The sequence below is a fragment of the Sprattus sprattus genome, assembly GCF_963457725.1.
Source record: "Sprattus sprattus genome assembly, chromosome: 1".
Taxonomy (NCBI): domain Eukaryota; kingdom Metazoa; phylum Chordata; class Actinopteri; order Clupeiformes; family Clupeidae; genus Sprattus; species Sprattus sprattus.
This window is the reverse complement of record NC_137920.1, coordinates 44,496,801-44,516,376: the sequence shown is the minus strand read 5'-3', so window position 1 is coordinate 44,516,376 and position 19,576 is coordinate 44,496,801.

The following is a 19,576-nucleotide window of genomic DNA, read 5'->3' as shown; positions in this document are numbered from 1 at the left end:
GGTCGGCCATCTTACCCCGGGCAGATCGCTCACCGTAACAGTGTGTTGGTAGTGAAAAATGTACTTTTAAAATAATCATGGCTTGCTCAATTTTCAACCGATTTTTAAACGGGTTGGTTTGTTATAAACGTCAGAGATGTAGCTATGACACTGTTTACTTATGAATAATCATTTAATGTTCTAAACAATAGAATAATTATTCTAAGTATGTACAATATACGACAATTCAGCATGACGTCACAATAACAAATATCTTACTTCCGGGTGGCAAACTTCGCCCCTGCCCATAGTAAACCTTCACAAACCAATTGGATTTTCCATGTAATTTAACAAAGGTACGGACACGTTTAATCATAATTATAAATATGATTACAACACGTTTTATGAGGATGATCTAGACGTTCCTGATTTCGTTGCTGTTGATATTTGTGAGCGAATAACGGTAATATTGCAACGACCAAGTCATTGAAGTATCAAAGTCGTAGTGACTGAGATCGCTACAATATCCACCTTAACATGAACGATTTTCAGGACTGTTTGTAGCTTTCCAGCTATTTGTGTGGACAATAATTTGTCCATACACATATAAATAAAGTACCTGTCTATTTCACAATAAATTATCGTATTATAACTTTGCATGCTTTAACTGTAATAATCACAATATCATGTTGTAATGTAGAAATTACTGTGAAATCAATAGACACAGTAAGTTACTGTGAAAAAAAATGATACAGTGATTTCACAGCATTTTGTTATTCCCCAGTAATATACTCTATTCAAATCCTCCTTTGAGATAACCCAATAAATTACTGTACGTTTGAACAACTGCGCTGCATTGTGGGCTCAAGAAGAAACAGTTGGATCCACGCCACGGTGGATACAGCACGTGATAGAAGAGCTCGAAAGGTAGGTTTGACAGACAGCTTGTCACAGCTTTATAATAATGTTTGTTGTCTGGGTTAGTAAATGAACGATGTTTTGGATCAAGTGTGCGAGTTATTCGATGAAGAATACGTGAATTAGCGTGAAAGTTAAAGTTAGCTAACGTTAGTAACCAGCTGCAGTAACCAGCTAAGTCATGTCAAATACCTCGTTTCCACCGGGGCCAGCCCGGTGCCGGAGCCGGGCCGGTGCCCAATCTGGCACCAGTTCTTGTGTTTCCACCGGGGCCGGGCTGGTGCCGGAGCTAAAAATCGGGCACCGGCCTGGCTCCCTGGAGGAGCTGGGGCCAGATCGGGCACCAACTACGTCACAGAGGTGGGCGGAGTTAACCCACCAGAAACAGAAATTTCCGCCGACATTTTTTTTAGCCATCAACCAAGATGATGAGTGAAAACGATGAAAATATACATGGAAAATCAATGCAGTAGTGGACCATGGATTAAATAAATACCTCGATAGCAATTCAGCCATCAACAGGAATGCAAGACAAAATTGAAAAGTCAGTAAGGAAAGCTAAAATATATGAGGGAATACGAGGAGAGTCGGAGATAGCAGGGTTCAAAAGGACAACAGACCTAATAACAAACACATTAAAACTAATAAAGAAAGCTTTCATCCATCAAAATGTGTTGGTTTGTATAGTACCCCACGACAGCTAGCAGCGAGTGCTAGTTAGCTAGCTGCTACAAGAACTTGCTTAGTCAACTACTAATTTCAAGTGTAATATCACACAAAAACAACAGACCAGATTGAAAGACTTAATGTATACAAGACAGACAAACCAACACATTTTGATGGATCAAAGCTTTCTTTATTAGTTTTAATGTGTTTGTGGTCAAAATTACTTACAGACAACTGGAGTGGTACTGCAGATTTATTAACGATATCGGGAGCATTGTTACAAGCAATCCATGTTCATGAAATGTCCCACAACAATGCCCATCAGTCTCTGGGCAAACTGAGCTCTTATACCTAAAACCCCTCCCTCGGACTAATACACTGTGGCCACCTTGTCCTCCACTATAGATAAGACTATTGACATAGGATCCCCTTACCCCAAGTCTTGACTAAATCTCTTAGCTCATCAAACCTTACCCAACAGGTCAGACAGAATACATGGCCACACTCAGTTACCAATTCAATTTATGTTATACTATGGAATCCTATACTAACCTACTTAATTAAATGTGAAACATATATTTTTTATCCCACATGTTTGTTATTAGGTCTGTTGTCCTTTTGAACCCTGCTATCTCAGACTCTCCTCGTATATGGTCCACTACTCTGTACATGGTCCACTACTGGATCGATTTTCCATGTATGTTTTCATCGTTTTCACTCATCATCTTGGTTGATGGCTAAAGAAAATGGCGGACGTTTAATGTTGGTGCTGGAACCGGCTCCGGCGGTGGAAACGCAGGCCGGTGCTGAAAGGAACCAGCTCCGGCTCCGGCTCCGGCTCCGGCTCCGGCTCCGGCACTGGCTCCGGCTCCGGCACCGGGCCGGCCCCGGTGGAAACGAGGTAGTCGAGAGCCATAACTGACCCAAAGTGACCCCATAAATGACCCAAAGTGACCCCATAAATGACCCAAAGTGACCCCATAAATGACCCAGAGTGATGCCATAACTGACCCAAAGTGTTCCTATTTATTTATTTATTTATTTATGTGGTTTTATGGAAAAAACCTTTAATGTCCTAGTATTCTAGGCTCATATATGAAGTTACATGGTTAAACTGTGTTCTGTGTGTGTTATGCACAAAAAAATGAAACAATATATTTTATATTGATATTTTTTTTTATTACAATTCACTCTCGCTGCTCCTGGTTGGGAGCCGGCTGGCGTTTTTTCCTCCCGCCCTCCCTATCCCCAGCCCAGTAAGACCATCGTTTCACAGCCTCCGCAATCTCTAAATCAGTAGCGGTCGAGCAGGTGGGGTTGCGCCTCACTGCGTCTGAAACTTGAGGACATACACAAAAAAGGTTTTCAGTGTCAGTGATTTTAACAGATGTAACTGGATTTAAACAGAAATAATGCATGCTACAATCTTCTTCACTATGCAAAGTTCCAACTGTAAGCGTTGCCAAACAAACTCATCATGTGGAAGATAGGTGTGAGGGTTCTGTGGGTTTTGTGTTTTCCACAGAAACATTGCAAACATACTTTGAGTTCAGTTCTGTTAAATTCTACTAAGAAAATAATTGTCTGACAGTTGAATGATTGTTTCAGCCTGATATCCCTATGGAGCCTTTGGAACAGACATAAGCCATAACTAAGCCAGAATAACATGGCGCCCTTTATTTATTATGGCAAATCATAATCAAGCCACAGATCGCCCAAAAGACTTAGAGGGAGCTTTTCATGTGCCAAAAGAAGCCCAAAGAGGCCATATGTATACCAAAACAAAGCCAAAATGATTTGCTATCTGGGAAGTAATTTCAAAGCTGTGTTTCTCCCAAAAAGCTTGCATCACAGACAATAAAGTATTTTATATCTTGAAAGTGCAAACTATGTGTTTTCATTTGGTGGTCTTTACTTGCCAATAGGAAGGATATGCATGAGTTGCTAGACTACTATCTCTCAGTATCTGTCAGTAATTGCTCTCCATTCTTTTTCAGCGGCAGTTAACAAGAGTGGAGCAGGCTGTTGAGGTAAAAAGAACACCTTGCCAAAGGGGCAAAAAACGATTTCATCTGGGGGGGAGGATAAGTGTTTATATAGTAGCTAGTTGATATTTATATGTAAGGATGATATTTTCTTAAAATATATTTATGAACTGTATTTTAAGGTCTTTGCCCTACGATGGAAGCCAATTTCTACACACCTGGGGCCGTATTCACAAAGAATCTTACACTGTAAAATGTTACCAGAGTTTTACAATATTTTACTGATATATTTCACAATAAATCATCGTAATGTTACTTTACAGGCTTTACCTGTAATAATCACAATGTCATGTTGTAATGTAGACTACTGTGAAATCAATGTAGACACAGTAAGTTACTGTGAAAAAAACGATACCGGGATTTCACAGCATTGTATAGGGTTATTTCACAGTAAAATACTCTATTCAAATCATCCTTTGAGATAACCCAATACATTACTGTAAATTTGAATTGCACTTGAACTACGCTGTATTGTGGGTTCAAGAAGAGACAGTTGGATCCACGGTGACTACAGACACAGGCAGCGTATGATAGAAGAGCGCGAAGGTGGATACAGCACATGATCTAGATTAGATAAAGGTAAGGTTGACAGAGAGCTTGTCACAACTCTATAATAATAACGTTTTAATAATGTTCGTTGTCTGGGTTAGTAAATGAACGATCTTTTGGATCAAGGTCAGGTCACTTAATGAACCACTTCTTAAGAAATTCCAAAAGCTGTTTTCTCCGTGAAGCTTTGCCTCACAGAGAAGAAACTTATCTTTGTAAAATTCTAATTGTGAGTTTCCATTTAACGTTAATGGTCTCTGTTGAGTTTTATCAGCAGAGTGGTGCTGCTGACGATGCATAGGAAGGAGACTGACGACTTCTCTCATTTAAGGACATTTATTTTAGAACAATGAAATGTGGCCATCTGCCAGTTGGGTTGAGCGCGGACTGACTGGAATATAAAAAGTCACGCATAAAAATGTCCATGTACGGGAAGTCCATTAGGTCACAAACAATACATGAACATTCATCACATTAATTAGTGTGTGTGTGCTCTTGCGCCCTCTTGTGTCGCTAAGAGTAAACAATATTTACAATCATGTAACCTGAGAACATAAGAAATAGGCTTACATTTTAACACCCCCACTTGTACTCAGGTTGGTAACACAAAAAACACCAAAACAAGATTGAACAAATGTGTACCTTTGGCTTACACATATTAGTCACCAAAAAGAAGACCTGCAAACTTTCCCAGTTTGAACTTGCTGACAGGCTTCGTCATCACATCAGCGACCATTTCATCAGTAGCACAATACATTAAATTCACCTTACCCTCATTCACAGTAGACCTAATAAAGTGATACCTAAAGTCTATGTGTTTACAACGCTTTCTATTCACAGGATTTCTGGCAAGAGCAATCGTCCCCTGATTGTCTTCGTGTATTACCGTTTGTGTGTATTGGTAACCATCCATATTCTTCAGTAATTGTTGTAGGTAAAGGCATTCCTGAACAGTAGAAGCAAGTGCCATATACTCTGCTTCGCATGTGGAAAGTGCAACAGTAGGTTGCTTCTTTGCCTTCCATGAAACAAGTGCACTGTTTTCACTAAGACTAACACAGTATCCTGTGGTACTGCGGCGATCACTGGTATCAGCCGCCCAGTCTGCATCACTGTAGGCTTTTATACCAAGATTCTCAGTGCTTCTCCTAAAGGTTAAACCTTTGTCTGCTGTACCTTTAAGGTATCGCAGGACATGCTTCACAGTAACCCATTGCTCCTCTGTAGGCTCAGCTAGGTACTGTGACAGCCTGCTCACCACAAAACTCAGATCAGGCCTAGTGCAGGTCGTCAGGTATATCAGACTGCCCACGGCCTCTCTGTACATTCTGATATCTGTCATTTTAACTGCATCATTACTGTATTCGAGCTTTTGCTCACAAGGAGTATCTCTCACCCTGCATTCTGACATGTTGAAACGCTGTAGAATTTTGTAAGTGTACTTCTCTTGTGACATCTTAATGCATTTATCAGACAAATCAAAATCAATACCAAGAAAATGTTTGAGTTGCCCCAAATCTTTCATCTTGAATTGCTCTTCAAGCATCCCTTTCACCTTTTTCAGTTTCCCTTCATCGCTTGCAGCGATGATCAAGTCATCTACCCACACAATTATGATCACTTTCCCTTCTTTAGACTCTTGGGAATAAACACAGTGGTCAGCTTGGTTTTGTGTGAAACCATTTTCAGTTAAGCAATCATGTAAAACCCTGTTCCAGTTTCTTCCAGACTGTTTGAGACCATAAAGCGATTTCTCTAGCCTATATACTACACCCTCTTTTTCTTCATAGCCCTCTGGTGGATTGATGTAGATTTCGTGGTCGATGGGGGCGTGTAAGAACGCGGTTTTAACGTCCATTTGGTGGACCAGTAAATTTTCCTGCACTGCCTTCTGTAGCACAATTCTAACACTGGTTAGATCTGCTGTAGGTGAAAACGTTTCCCCATAGTCTACCCCCATTTTCTGGCTGTAGCCCTTGGCAACAAATCGAGCCTTGTACTGGTCATTCCCATCTACACCAGACTTGATTGCGTAAACCCACCTACCCCCCACTGGTTTCTTGCCCACGGGTAGTGTTGTCGGGGTAAAGGTTTTATTCTCATTTAGAGACTGGATTTCCTCATTCATTGCTTTTCTCCATTCTTTTGAATTGTCTGACTCCATTGCTTCACCATAAGTTTGCGGAATGCCACAAACTGCTCTGCAGCAGTAGTCTACTGTGACATGCATCCCGTCGCTATCACTGTCTTCTGTCACAAATTCGCCTAGGTAATTTGGTGCCCTCCTTTCTCTTGTTGGATACCGCCTACTCTCAGGATCGACGCTTGTAACACTTCCAGTTTTATTATGCTCAGTAGACTCATTTGCTAACCTTGGACTATCGCAATGTGGACTTTTACCGGGTTCATTTTGCTCTAGAGCCTTTTCTGCACTCCTGTTGACCCCCTGCGTCCCCCTAGTCCTGACTCTGTGCCCCACACTGTCATCATTTAGATCTGGCTCATCTGTCTGTGTTTGTTTTTCTGCAGCTATTTTGCTCACAAATTTCACCAGCCTGTGTTTTTGCACTTTGTTTGTATTTGGGTGATACACTAAATACGCTGGGCTATTTTTGTCGTACCCCACAAAACGCCCCTGATCACACCTGGAGTCAAGCTTCCCCTTTTCCTGCTTATAAGTGTAGCAAACAGATCCGAATCGTTGCATTCTGGACACATTGGGCTTTTTGTTTGTCAACATCTCGTAAGGAGTCAGCCCTGTGCGCTTGTTCAAGCATCTGTTGCGTACCATTGCCGCTGTTTGTACTGCGTAGTGCCAAAGGTGTTTTGGTAACTCACTTTCAATTAGCATGCACCTGCCCATCTCGAAAAGAGTACGCCACCCACGTTCTGCTGTTCCATTTTGGTGCGGTGAGTACGGAGCTGTCGTCTCATGCCTAATTTTGCTTTTCCTCAGCAGCGCCTGGAAATCACCACCTGTGAACTCAGTTCCATTATCAGATCGTATACACTTCACCTTCCCATAAGGGGATACATCTGCAAGGAATTTTTCAGTTGCATGCACTGCGTCACTCTTTTTCTTTAGAAAGTATACAAACAATGCATTTGAGTAATCATCTGTAAAAGACTGTGCATATTTGTACCCATCTAATGACTCAGTGGCTATTGGACCTGCAAGGTCTGTGTGTATCATTTCTAAAGGAGCCTTTGCTCTGGCATCGGGGTTCCTATTTCTAGTTTGTGTAAACTTCCCTTGAATACACACTTCACACTCTTGCTCAGGCTTACTCATTTTTCCCTTGATCTGCATACCATCAACAACATCATGTAACCTAAGCACATCATCATAATTACAGTGGCCTAGTATCTCATGCCATGCTTGGATGTCGTGGGTTGCATTACACTTATCATCAGTTGACTCAATCTCAATGTGCAGGTAGTACAACCTGCCAAACACATGAATGTCAAACCTGGTACCATATCTGGTTATCAAAACATCATTGTCTTCTTTGAAGACGACTGTGGACCCATTCGTGGTTGCTGCCTTCACCGAGAAAATGTTCTGCGGGTACGACGGCACATACAGAGCGTCCAACAGTTTCGCATTGCACCGCCGTCCACTGCTGTCGATGAGGGTAACCACTGCCGTGCCTCTCCGCTGAGCGACGCCGCTGCATCTGGTCCCATCAGCCAACTCGACGCTGTGAGTCTCCGGCCTGAAGGTGCTGTCGAAACTTGTGAACAAGGCGATGTCGTTGATGACGTGGGATGTGGCCCCGGTGTCCACCATCAGGCCCCTCTCCTGGATGGTGCGCGCCGGCTGCCGCTGGTCACTGGCCCGTCCGTCCGCCATCTTGAACGCGAAGTCCTCCTTTACCTCAGCATTCTCCGACACTTTGCTTACGCCGTCCCTTCGGTCTCTGTCTTTGTCTTTTCGTCTGCATGTCGCGTCCCTGTGTGTGTCACTTTTGCAAACACTACACCACGTCTTCTGTCGACACGCTCTCGCTCGGTGCCCCTTGGTCCCGCACTTGAAGCACACCATCTCGCTGTCGCCTTTGCCCGGTCCATGTGCGCTGCTACTGGGAGGTTGCCGTCCGGCTCTCCCCTGGGTCTTCATCACGCTGTCGTCGTTCGACCCGGTTGCTCTGATGTTCTCGGTTTCCTCGAAACTCCGCAATTTGGTCTTGAAGTCAGCAAACGTGATGTTGTCGCAGGCGTGCGCCACATGAATTGCGAATGGCTTGAAGCTCTCTGGCAATCCCTTCAGCACCATAGCCACCAGCAAACTGTCCCCCAGCGTTTCTCCCGCGCTTCTCAGGGCAGTTATGGCGGTCTCTGCTCTTATGATATAGTCCATTACACTTTCGCCGATGGACTTTTGAAGTGAGGTCAGCGTGGTGTACAAACTAATTATACGAGGCTTTCCCTTCCCTGCATAATAGTCTCTCAGAATATTTAACGCTTTTCTGCCATCATCTTGCGCATCTCTCATTACCAGAGACAGACTTTTGTCATCTAGCAGTAGGATCAACTCTGCATACGCGTCCGCGTTTTTATCAGGATCTGCTGCTATTTCAGCTGCTGCTACTGGCTCATTCAACACAGTGTCTTTCAGCCCTAATAAACGAAAGTGTCCCAACAATTTAGTTTCCCAAACTTCATACTTTGCCTCGTCGCCGTCGAATACCAGTCGATGTAGCCTGCTGCTACTTGCCCTTCGTTGCTCTGCCATGCTAGCTTGCCCCTCTCCTCAGGTTAGCAGCCTTCCTCAGCACGCGATCCGTTGCAACTTTCTTGGCTTTCGTCGACTATCTTCTCCTCCAAATGTCTCCTGGGCCCATAACCTGTTGAGTTTTATCAGCAGAGTGGTGCTGCTGACGATGCATAGGAAGGAGACTGACGACTTCTCTCATTTAAGGACATTTATTTTAGAACAATGAAATGTGGCCATCTGCCAGTTGGGTTGAGCGCGGACTGACTGGAATATAAAAAGTCACGCATAAAAATGTCCATGTACGGGAAGTCCATTAGGTCACAAACAATACATGAACATTCATCACATTAATTAGTGTGTGTGTGCTCTTGCGCCCTCTTGTGTCGCTAAGAGTAAACAATATTTACAATCATGTAACCTGAGAACATAAGAAATAGGCTTACATTTTAACAGTCTCCACATGTCAATTTTAGTCATAGTGTGTTAGTTTTTTTGACGGAGAATACTCGAATTAGCGTGAAAGTTAAAGGAAGCTAACGTTAGCCTCCAGCTGCAGCAACCAGCTAAGTCATTTTAAACCATTTTTCCCCGCGAAGATTTTCCTCACAGACAAGTAATGTATAGTTGTTTTGGATGTGTAGTTGTTTTGGAAAGCTCAAATGATGTGTTCTCATTTAATGTTGTCCACATGTCCAGGTATAGAGTGTGTAATTTGACTGAGAATACACAAATAAGCGTGACAGTTATAGTAAGCTAACGTTAGCCTCCAGCTAAGTCATTTTAAAGCCATTTTCCCCGCCAAGATTTTCCTCACAGACAAGTAATGTATAGTTGTTTTGGAAAGCTCAAATTATGTGTTCTCAATTAATATTCTCCACGTGTCCAGGTATAGATTGTGTTATTCGACTGAGAATACACAAATTAGCGTGAAAGTTAAAGTAAACGTTAGCCTCCAGATGCAGCAACTAGGCTATGTCATTTCAAAGGAGCTAATTTTAGCCTCCTGATTTGCGTTGCTTATATCAATCTTGCTTGGCTTTCAATACTAACTTATTTGGTGCATGTGCATGTGCCTTGGATAAATAACGCCATATTAAATCTGTAAAACTGAAAGTTGTCTTTGCTTATTGTTTACAGGTGCTTCTTGGGCATCAACCCAGAGCAAGGCTCGAAGAAGAGGCGTGGAGGGATAAATGCAAATGTCAGCAAACTCCAGAGAAAGCTTGTCGACTTCGAGTGGTCATTGTAAATTTGTAATTGTTTTTGCATTTTTTTTGTAATTGCATTTAATTTTTGTTTATATTGTATATGTTCCGAAGTTTTGTCTATATTTTATAGGGTCTGAAGACAGACAGAGTTATTTAGGAGAGTCTACGTTCTGGAGTGTTGTGTGTAATTTGACGTGTTTTAAACTTTTTTCATTGTGTATTAGGATATTGATTAATGAATTTGACGTGTTTTTAACTTTTGCTATTTGTATTTGGGTTTTGAGTTCTAGGGTTAGGGTATTGAGTAATGAATTTGACATGTTTCAAACCTTCAGTAATTGTTATGTAATTGGGTATTGATTTTGGCGTGTTTTAAAAACCCTTTTTATTGTCATGTATTTAGGTATTGAATAATAAATATGACGTGTTTTAAACCTTCATGAATTTGTATGTATTTGGGTATTGAGTAATGAATTTAAAAAGTTAAAATTAGTATTGTCTTTGTTCTTGCTTTGACTTTTAATTTAGCAAATCCAAAGCACATTTGTGTGGTAAAATCACAGTTAACAAGTCAAATGTGCAGTACTTAAATTGTAAATGTACAGTATAATGTACTAGTTGCATAACTTTTACAGTAAAAATACTGTAAATTATATACAGCAAGACGATGTAATTCCACAGCTACATACTGCCAAATCACAGTAATCCAATGGCATTAAACTGTGAAATTACAATATACTGCTGTAGTTGCATTGCATTTTACTGTGAAATTTTTACAGTTCATTACTGTAAAACATGTACAGTACATTACTGTGAAATATTTACAATAAATTACTGTAAAATTACCGTGAAATGAATGCAATTAGGAACCAGTAATTTACTGTAAAATTACGGTGAAATATTTTACAGTGTAGGGCTAAAAGTAGGTCATAAGTGGCGAATTTAGGAGAAACTCCTAAAAATAATGGGCGTGTCAGTCTTAAATGTAGGACTCCTAATTTTTTTTACTAAGAGCAATTCACAAAATATTTTATCCCTAAAAGTAGCACCTAAGTCTAGGACAGCTTAAAACTCCTCATGAGGACTCCTAAATCACTAAGACCTATTCACAAAAAATCGAAGATGGCTGCAGCCGACTTGGAATTGATAAAAGACATTGCTTAAACCGTGAAGGTATTAATATTGTCCTAGAATTAGCGCGGGATGCAATGACGCCTTTAAACAACGATGTGTCCCGAAGTGAAATGTTTGGAAACATAAAGAAAGCCTATTTGGCTTCGCGGAAAACGCAACTGACGACACTGGGAATCATCAGTCAGCCGTTTAATTCATCAAACTATCAACGCACTGTAGACCCCACATCATCCAACAGTTTATCCAGTTGCTTTTGGACAATCGCCTATTACACAATATCAAAGTAAATTCCATGGCGATCATCGCAGGAATGTCCAGTGACGGGACACACATTACAATAATTCGTCCACCATGGCCTGGATGTACCGATGACTCGTGCATTTCAACGGAGAGCGGTCGCAGGTTTTTGAGAACTTACCAGCTGGATGCCGCTGGGGTGACAGTGGCTATTGGTCCTGGGACCAGTAGGCTTTCGCCTAGGCTACGGTTCACGTTCGTTTCGCTTTGATCAATTAAGATTGGAGGGCTTGAAGGGCCGTATGTGCTGATATTTGAAGTGGTCAAGGGCTGGAAATATAATAGCCTAACAGTTTGCTGGGCGCTGGGGGACTGCCTTGATTACATGCAATTGCCATATTATATATTGATCGCTTTCTATTTATCTTATCGTGCAAATTGTCATTCCCGTTGGATGCACAAACTTGTCATCATGCGTGTGCATTCTGCTAACTGCACTGTCCATAACTATTTAATATGACTTAATTTGAAGCCTAGGTTATTCTCTTATTTTCAGTTGATATAGTGGGATTGTTAGAGGGACGTCACGAATGAGTTTTTAATGAGAGAGCCTGTGTGAATACGGCCCCTGATTTGCTTTCTTATATCAATCTGGCTTGGCTTTCAATACTAATTTATTTGGTGTACGATTTGGTTAAAGGGGAAGGGGCACCACTGCATGTGCCTTTGATAAACAATGCAATATAAAATCTGTAAAACTGAAAGTTCTCTTTGCTTATTGTTTACAGGTGCATCTTACTCAGAACAAGGCTCGAAGGAGAGGCGTGGACTTTGAGTGGTCTTTGTAAATGTGAATTTGTCGTGTGCATTTTTATAAATCACAGTTTACAAGTCAAATTTGCAGTATTTTGCAGAGTTATTTAAATTGTAAATGTACAGTACATTTATGGCTACTAGTTGCAATACTTTTACAGTAAAAAGCATAACAAAACAGACAATTACTGTAATTTATATACAGCAAGACGATGTAATTCCACAGCTACATACCGCTATATCACAGTAATCCAATGGCATGACAACTGTGAAGCTACAATATACCGCTGTAGTAGCCAGTAATATACTGTAAAAGTACGGTGAAATATTTTACAGTGTAGCCTAACTACGCACGAGATGACTGCTGCGACTGACACCATGATCGTTTTTAACACTCTTAAAATTGCTGGGTTGAAAATAACCCAATTTGGGTTATTTGTGTAACCCAATGCTGGTCCAAAGTTGGACCTGCCCAACGCTGGGTTATTCTAGCCCAACAGGGTTGGGTTATGGCTTGACCCAGCATGTTGGGTTGAGACTGCCCAAAAATGGGTTAAAAACAACTCTGCTGTTGGGTTAATGTTATCCAATAAATGGGCTAAAATAGAACCATGTTGTTGGGTTATCTTAACTAATAAATGGGCTAAAACACAGCCATGTTGTTGGGTTATATTAACTAATAAATGGGCTAAAATACAGCCATGTTGTTGGGTTAATGTTACCAAAGAAGTGAGTTAAAATCAAAATGTTGTTTTGAGAGCAAAATTAGCATTAATTAATGAACATTAACCTTATATAAAATGAAATTGTTATTAAACATGAAATCATTCAGCGAAAAAAGTACATAATGTCCATTATTTTATTGGGACATATCTGATCCATTCATCCATCAATTCATCAATTTAAGTGCTACACAATGTACAAAAATGCACCTAAATATTAAAAAAGACAAAGATAAAAAACAACAAAGTGAGAAAGTAAATCACTCCAACAAAAAACAACAAAGTGACAGAGAAATTACAACAGTAAAAACCAGAGCGATCAACCAGTCAGTTTAAACAAATAACAACAGTTTTTGGTACCTGCCTAAAGGCATGAAGCTGATGAGGTCTCAACTTGCAGCTTAACTAGCTGGGGTGTTGGATGAGACCTCATCAGTTGAGACCTCATCAGCTTCACAGAATTGGATTCATGACCAGGGATCGCAAATACGCCAGTCTGAATAAACTCCCAAACCTGGGCACACGGTTTCGGGTAGTTCACATCTAGTACAAAAAAAGCTTTAAAGCACCCATCCACCGCACCCAACAGAGATGGGTGCTCCGAGGCCATTCCATTAATGACCACAAAGGCCTGGGAACACCGATGCTCCTCCCACAGCATGAGGACATGCGGTGTGCAGCTGCTTGTGGACGCCAGGTATTGCACTGTTTGTTCCAGGCTGAAAAGAAAAAAGAGAAGAAAAAAAACAAGATTCAACAATAAGTTCATACGAAAGGGTAGGTTCAACTCCACAGGTAATGCACAGTGCTGTACCAGACACTTTATCTGGAGTATGAGTCCAATAATAATAATTACTCTTAGCTTATTTGAAAATGAGAGATCTGTAGATCAGATCGTGTCGTGATGTGAAGGCCTAGTTGACTTTCAAAAAATGTTGACAAATCTTGAAAAATTCTAAACAATTTGGAATAATTTTAAAAAGATTTAATATACTGTAAGTCTTCTCTTTGGGTCTCTACAAAACCTTGTAAGATGGGGGTCTACAGCCAAATAAAAGCACTGTCTTTACTCACCGGCTGAATGTCAATGAAGGCCCGTTGAACCTCCAGCTTGCTGGGGCGGTACACTTTTCTCCCAACTTTGTATGTCACAGTTGGGAGCAGCACCGGCAGCAGCTGTAGAGCGTTGTCACCCTGTTGATCTGTAAAAATAAAACATTAGTTAAACATCTGTCAACATTAAAGGACCACTTTACTAATTTTCAACCTATCTTCATACAATTGGTCCTCACTAATGCTCACTAAATTATGACACCACTTATGTATACTCACTCTGTCTCAGAAGAGGACTGTGAACAGCTGAGAAACCTGGGAGCCAGTGACATCCACATTTTTAGAAGAAACATTAATAGAAGCAATGTATTATATTGAATAAAAATTTAAATTTAATTTGAAATTAACTGTCCACAGTCTTTCTCTGCTTTAATTTCCCCACCAACCCACCGCTACACTAAACTCTAGGATTGCGTCGATAGACTTGACAGCCTGTTGCTGACAACCTGAGAGTTTTGACTAGCCGGCAGCAAGTATAAAAAACTCGTGGTGGATTTAATGGATTTGCTTTCTCGTCGGATGTTTGGCATGAATTTTAACCGGGGCTCAACTAAAGGTAGGCTGTAAATTACTACATTCCTGCTGCTGGTGTGTGTGTGTGTGTGTGTGTGTGTGTGTGTGTGTGTGTGTGTGTCTCGTTGCGGCTCCAACCAACTAGCGTAACTTATAGTTTTCAGTCAGCGGACTGTCATTGCATACAATACCCAGAAGCTCCTGGTGTTCTTGGACCGCCTGCACTCTGATCTTCTCCCTCTACAAGAGGGGGGTTTGGTAGGGCCTCACTTGCCTACATTTGTCATTGTGTGGGGGACAATGTTAGCTTCAACCGTGGCCCGCTCATCAGGGCGTGGTTCACTGCCCATCCAAGGATGCTGATTGTGCTCCTATCACCTTACTCCCCATACCTCAATCCTATTGAGGAGATTTTTTCTGCATGGAGGTGGAGGGTCTATGAGCATCGGGCTCTAAACACGAGGGCCCTGCTCCAGGCAATGAATGCTGCTTGTGTCTGTCACAGCAGATCAGTGTAAGGGATGGTAGCGGCATGCAAGCCGGTTCCTCCACCGTTGCATAGCAAGGGAGAACGTTGATGAACATCGAATTATATATCAAGTCCAGTGAAGCCTTGCTTCAAAAAAGATTGTCCAACTGAAAAAGTGGGCCTTCAGACCATGTGTGGCCACCACATGCGACAAACAAAGTAACAAGAAACTCCTCTTCTCTTGCAATCAAGATGGAAAAAATCACAGTACCATATATTCCAATGAACTCCGCATGTAGTCAAGGCAGAGAGGGTATATCCAATTGAACTGGCTTTAAGATCAGGGTACGTTGTCCCGGGCCCTGGACTGGCCCTGGAATGGGGGGGGCCCATAACTGGACCCCCATGAAGTTGGGATTAATTATTGTATGTATACTTCAAAATGTGTTGATTTAGAGAAGAAAAGTGCTTTATTTGCATTCAATTAATGACTCCTAGATTGTTTGCCTTCATTGCCCTTGAAAAAATGTAATCATGACAACACACAATAGATAACACACATACATGCACACACAGCATATAGGTCACACTCATCATATTGTTTCTTCTTTCTGCACAAGGTTTTAATGTTATAGGAAGTATGTTTTAAGATAGCATATATTTGTATAATTGTGTATACTGTAGGCCTATATATTGTTTAATTGTATATTTTAGGTGACTTATATGGGCCATTCTACCGAATTCGTGTAATATGCAGTCCCTCAACAATAAAATCTATTTACAAAACAATTAGGTATTTAGGCATAGATATTAAATTAGAAAATGTTATGGTCTATATACACCCAATGCATTACATGAGATAGTGATAAGCTAAATATAGACAAAATCATCATTTATAGGGTACTTTCTATTGGGAAGTAGCTGTCCCCAACCCTGACATCTAAATTTCAATGCCTTTAAATAACACTTTTCATTTTTGTTTTTGTTTTTTTCAATGATTTAATTTGAAAGATCTTTATGATTGGGTTGAAACAGAACTTGGAATATTTAGATTTATTGTGGGTTTAATTTTTAAATCAATTTACTATACTCAAAAAATCATGTCCCTAGTTTTCATGTCACTACCGAAACACAAGAGTTTTAGTCCATTGGCTGAGCCTGTGTTTTAGCCACGACTCTGCATTTTTGACCATGCAGTGACACTGCATCTCTGTCCCTCATGGTTGAATGGTAAGTAGCTAAATCCCATAGTTTTTATATAAATGTGTTCCAAAGTCTGAAAATCGACGTGTAACCTTAAGAATTGTCACTACCGAAACGCATGTTTTCTTCAATTAAGTAAACCTTTTGGGGTTTCATGGAAAATCTTATGTTTGTATGTGTGTACACCTCTTCAAAGATGTGTTTGCAAGCCGTGTGCTTGCTAGAATTCTTTATTTATGCTTAAAGTTAGCTAGAATTGTCACTACCGAAACAGTCACTACCGAAACATATGGTAGTGACCAGATGATTTTGGTAGTGACAAAATGAAATGGCAAGTAGTTCAATCCCATAATTTTTAAATAAATGTGTTGTGTGGACTAAAGGGAGGCCCAGAGCACCTTTTGGATGATTTTGGGAGAGAAATGAACATCCATCCAACAGTGCAGTCACTACCGAAACAGTGCAGTCACTACCGAAACAGATAAATTGACCTTGAAAATTTGGTAAAAAATTAATTTCTATGGATTTCATTGTGAAAATCTTCAAGAAATATTTGTAATAATACTCTTCAGAGAATGGAAGGAAACACAATCTGAACAGGTCAATAATAATACTTTTTTACTATAGTAAATGTGATGTTTCGGTAGTGACAATTTTTGGAAGAGGAAAAACATTCCAACACATTCTGAAAATACAATATAAAACTTGACAGTTCTTTTACTGTACTTTAGATATGGTACAATATACATACGGACAAAGTTTTGGGAAAAAACCATACAAAAATTCGAAATATATCCGACATGACTTTGCATCAATTCGGTAGAATGGCCCATATATTTTATTAGAATAGGTAGCCTGATCAGGGACTGAGGTTGCAAATTAGCTATCTAGCTACAAACCTTTTATGTATTCACATCTGCAAGTTGTGTCATGGCCTTGCCATGTCATGTTTGTAATAATGTGCACTGCTTTGTCCCTGCTAAATAAACTACAAACAAACAAACTTAAAAGTTCCACTTCCTGTATATGATCTGTTACATTTTTGATCACCATTATACACAGGGATGAAATGAAAAATACAATTATACAGAACATAAACATATAACTATGCAGAAAATAAAGAATAGCATGTCACCATAACCAGTATAATACTTAAAAGAACTGTGGATTTCCCATTAGAATTATCTCTTGACTCCCCCTCCTGTACCTCAACAGTTAAGTGTCACTATGTTTCTTACTGAGGTCCTTTCTGAGGGTGTCTAAATTCATCTAATTCGTCTGTGGCAGTGCCACAGAGTAAACTCCAGCTTTGCTTTACTTGCCTACTGTACTGTATGTGTTGTAGGCTATACTTTATTTTAGTTTTGATGTGCTTGTCATTGTTCGACAGTATATCTTGCTGTACACATTTTCTATTTCTGTGCAATTACTGTAACAATTACTGTAACAATTTCCATGGCAGTATGAGTGCAATACAGTATGTGATGTGAAACCTTGTTGACTCCTCTTGAATTCATATTTTTTTTGTTTGATACACATAGCATTCTGGAAAGAAAACATCAACTATTCGGTGTCAAAGGACTAAGCCAAGATTGAAATGTGCACATGAGGGATATTTCTATGGTCCACTGCCATACTGACAAACCATCTAAACGTTTTGACCTGCAGTGTTTAAACAATGACAAAGGGCACTGACTATTTGTATGAGAAAAGGAATGAGTATTGACTGATGAGTTGTCTGTTTTGGGAGAGATATGACCTTTTGCATGTGTGCCATAATGTTTTGCTAAACCATCTAGGTTATACTGGCAAATGTATTTAAAGCTTTGAGAATGTCCTTTTTTTTTTTCAAGAGATGAGCCACAGCAATCTAGAATGAACTTTTCATTTTGGAGTCACTGACTATTTATATGAGCAAGTGATTTGGTTTTGAAGCTTAACTGTTTTGGGTGAGATATGACCTTTTGAAGGTGATCTATGTAGTTGTGCTGAACCATATAGGCTATTTTACCAAATGCACTAAGAGCTTTGACCTCGGTGGCTACGGCCGATCACCACCCGTGGGATTATCCCTTACCTACCCCACTCCCACTCGTGCTATATTGCTTAATTATATTAGGTGAAAGTAGATTATATTCTATTGTTGGTGCTGTGTTTTCAGCCGTGGTCGTGGAAATAGGTGTTTCAAGATTTCAAAAGATATTTCAACAAGCTTTTCATTGTGCACTTTTAATCCTTTATGTTTCAACATATCAAGATTAATAGATACAGTAGATAGATAGATAGATAGATGATAGATGATAGATAGGTTGATAGATAGATAGATGATAGATGATAGATAGGTAGATAGATAGATATATAGATAGATAGATAGATAGATAGATGATGATAGATGATAGATAGGTTGATATATACTTAGATAGATACTTAAATAGATATATAGATAGGTAGATAGATAGATAGATAGATAGATAAATAGATAGATAGATAGGAGCATGCTCCTCCTGGGAAAAAACATCAGCTGGTGCACTCCCATTTCCACTACCCGTGGCGTCTGATTGACTCTCCTACCCTGTAACTCTCATGAGGAGGGTGATCAGAGAGGAGGGTGAATCCTAGCATGCAGGCTGCAGCCCTAACATGACTATACTCGTCACATGTTGGGCTATCTCAGATCTCAGACGTAAATTACACAAAAAACAACCACACTTTTAATGATTGAATACAATTAATAGATCCACTGCCCAAATTACAGGGGGGATTTAAGCCTTTGACCCACCTCACCCCAACTCCCCCCAAAAAGGCAAAAGTAACAGTTTGTCAAAAACTTTTACACATTGTGCACTTTTGTACTGTGTGTTGTATTATCTACTTACCTTAACCCTAACCCATACATGTACTGTGTTGAACTATCTGAGTTCCCCACTCAGAAGAATACGTTTGCCCCCTCAATTCCTACCGCACAATTCCCACTCTGAATGGATCATGCTTACGTAATGTTACACACACATGGGCCTTCAACACACTTTGATCAGTCAAATACTGTCATCTGTCTTTCAAACTCTGTATGTTTCAAAAAAGGTCCTGTACTTCTCCTGAACAATGATGGCGCTGTCATTTTAGCTACGGGGCCGCTCTTTTCTCTTCTTCTTTGGTAGGTCTGTCACTACCCAAAGAATGATTGCCATCTTTTTTGGACAATCAGAAAACAGATTTGTCATAGCGTATCCAATCAGAGACGGCATAGAACATTACGTAATTCTTTGCGTCTTCAAGCGTTGGGTAGCACG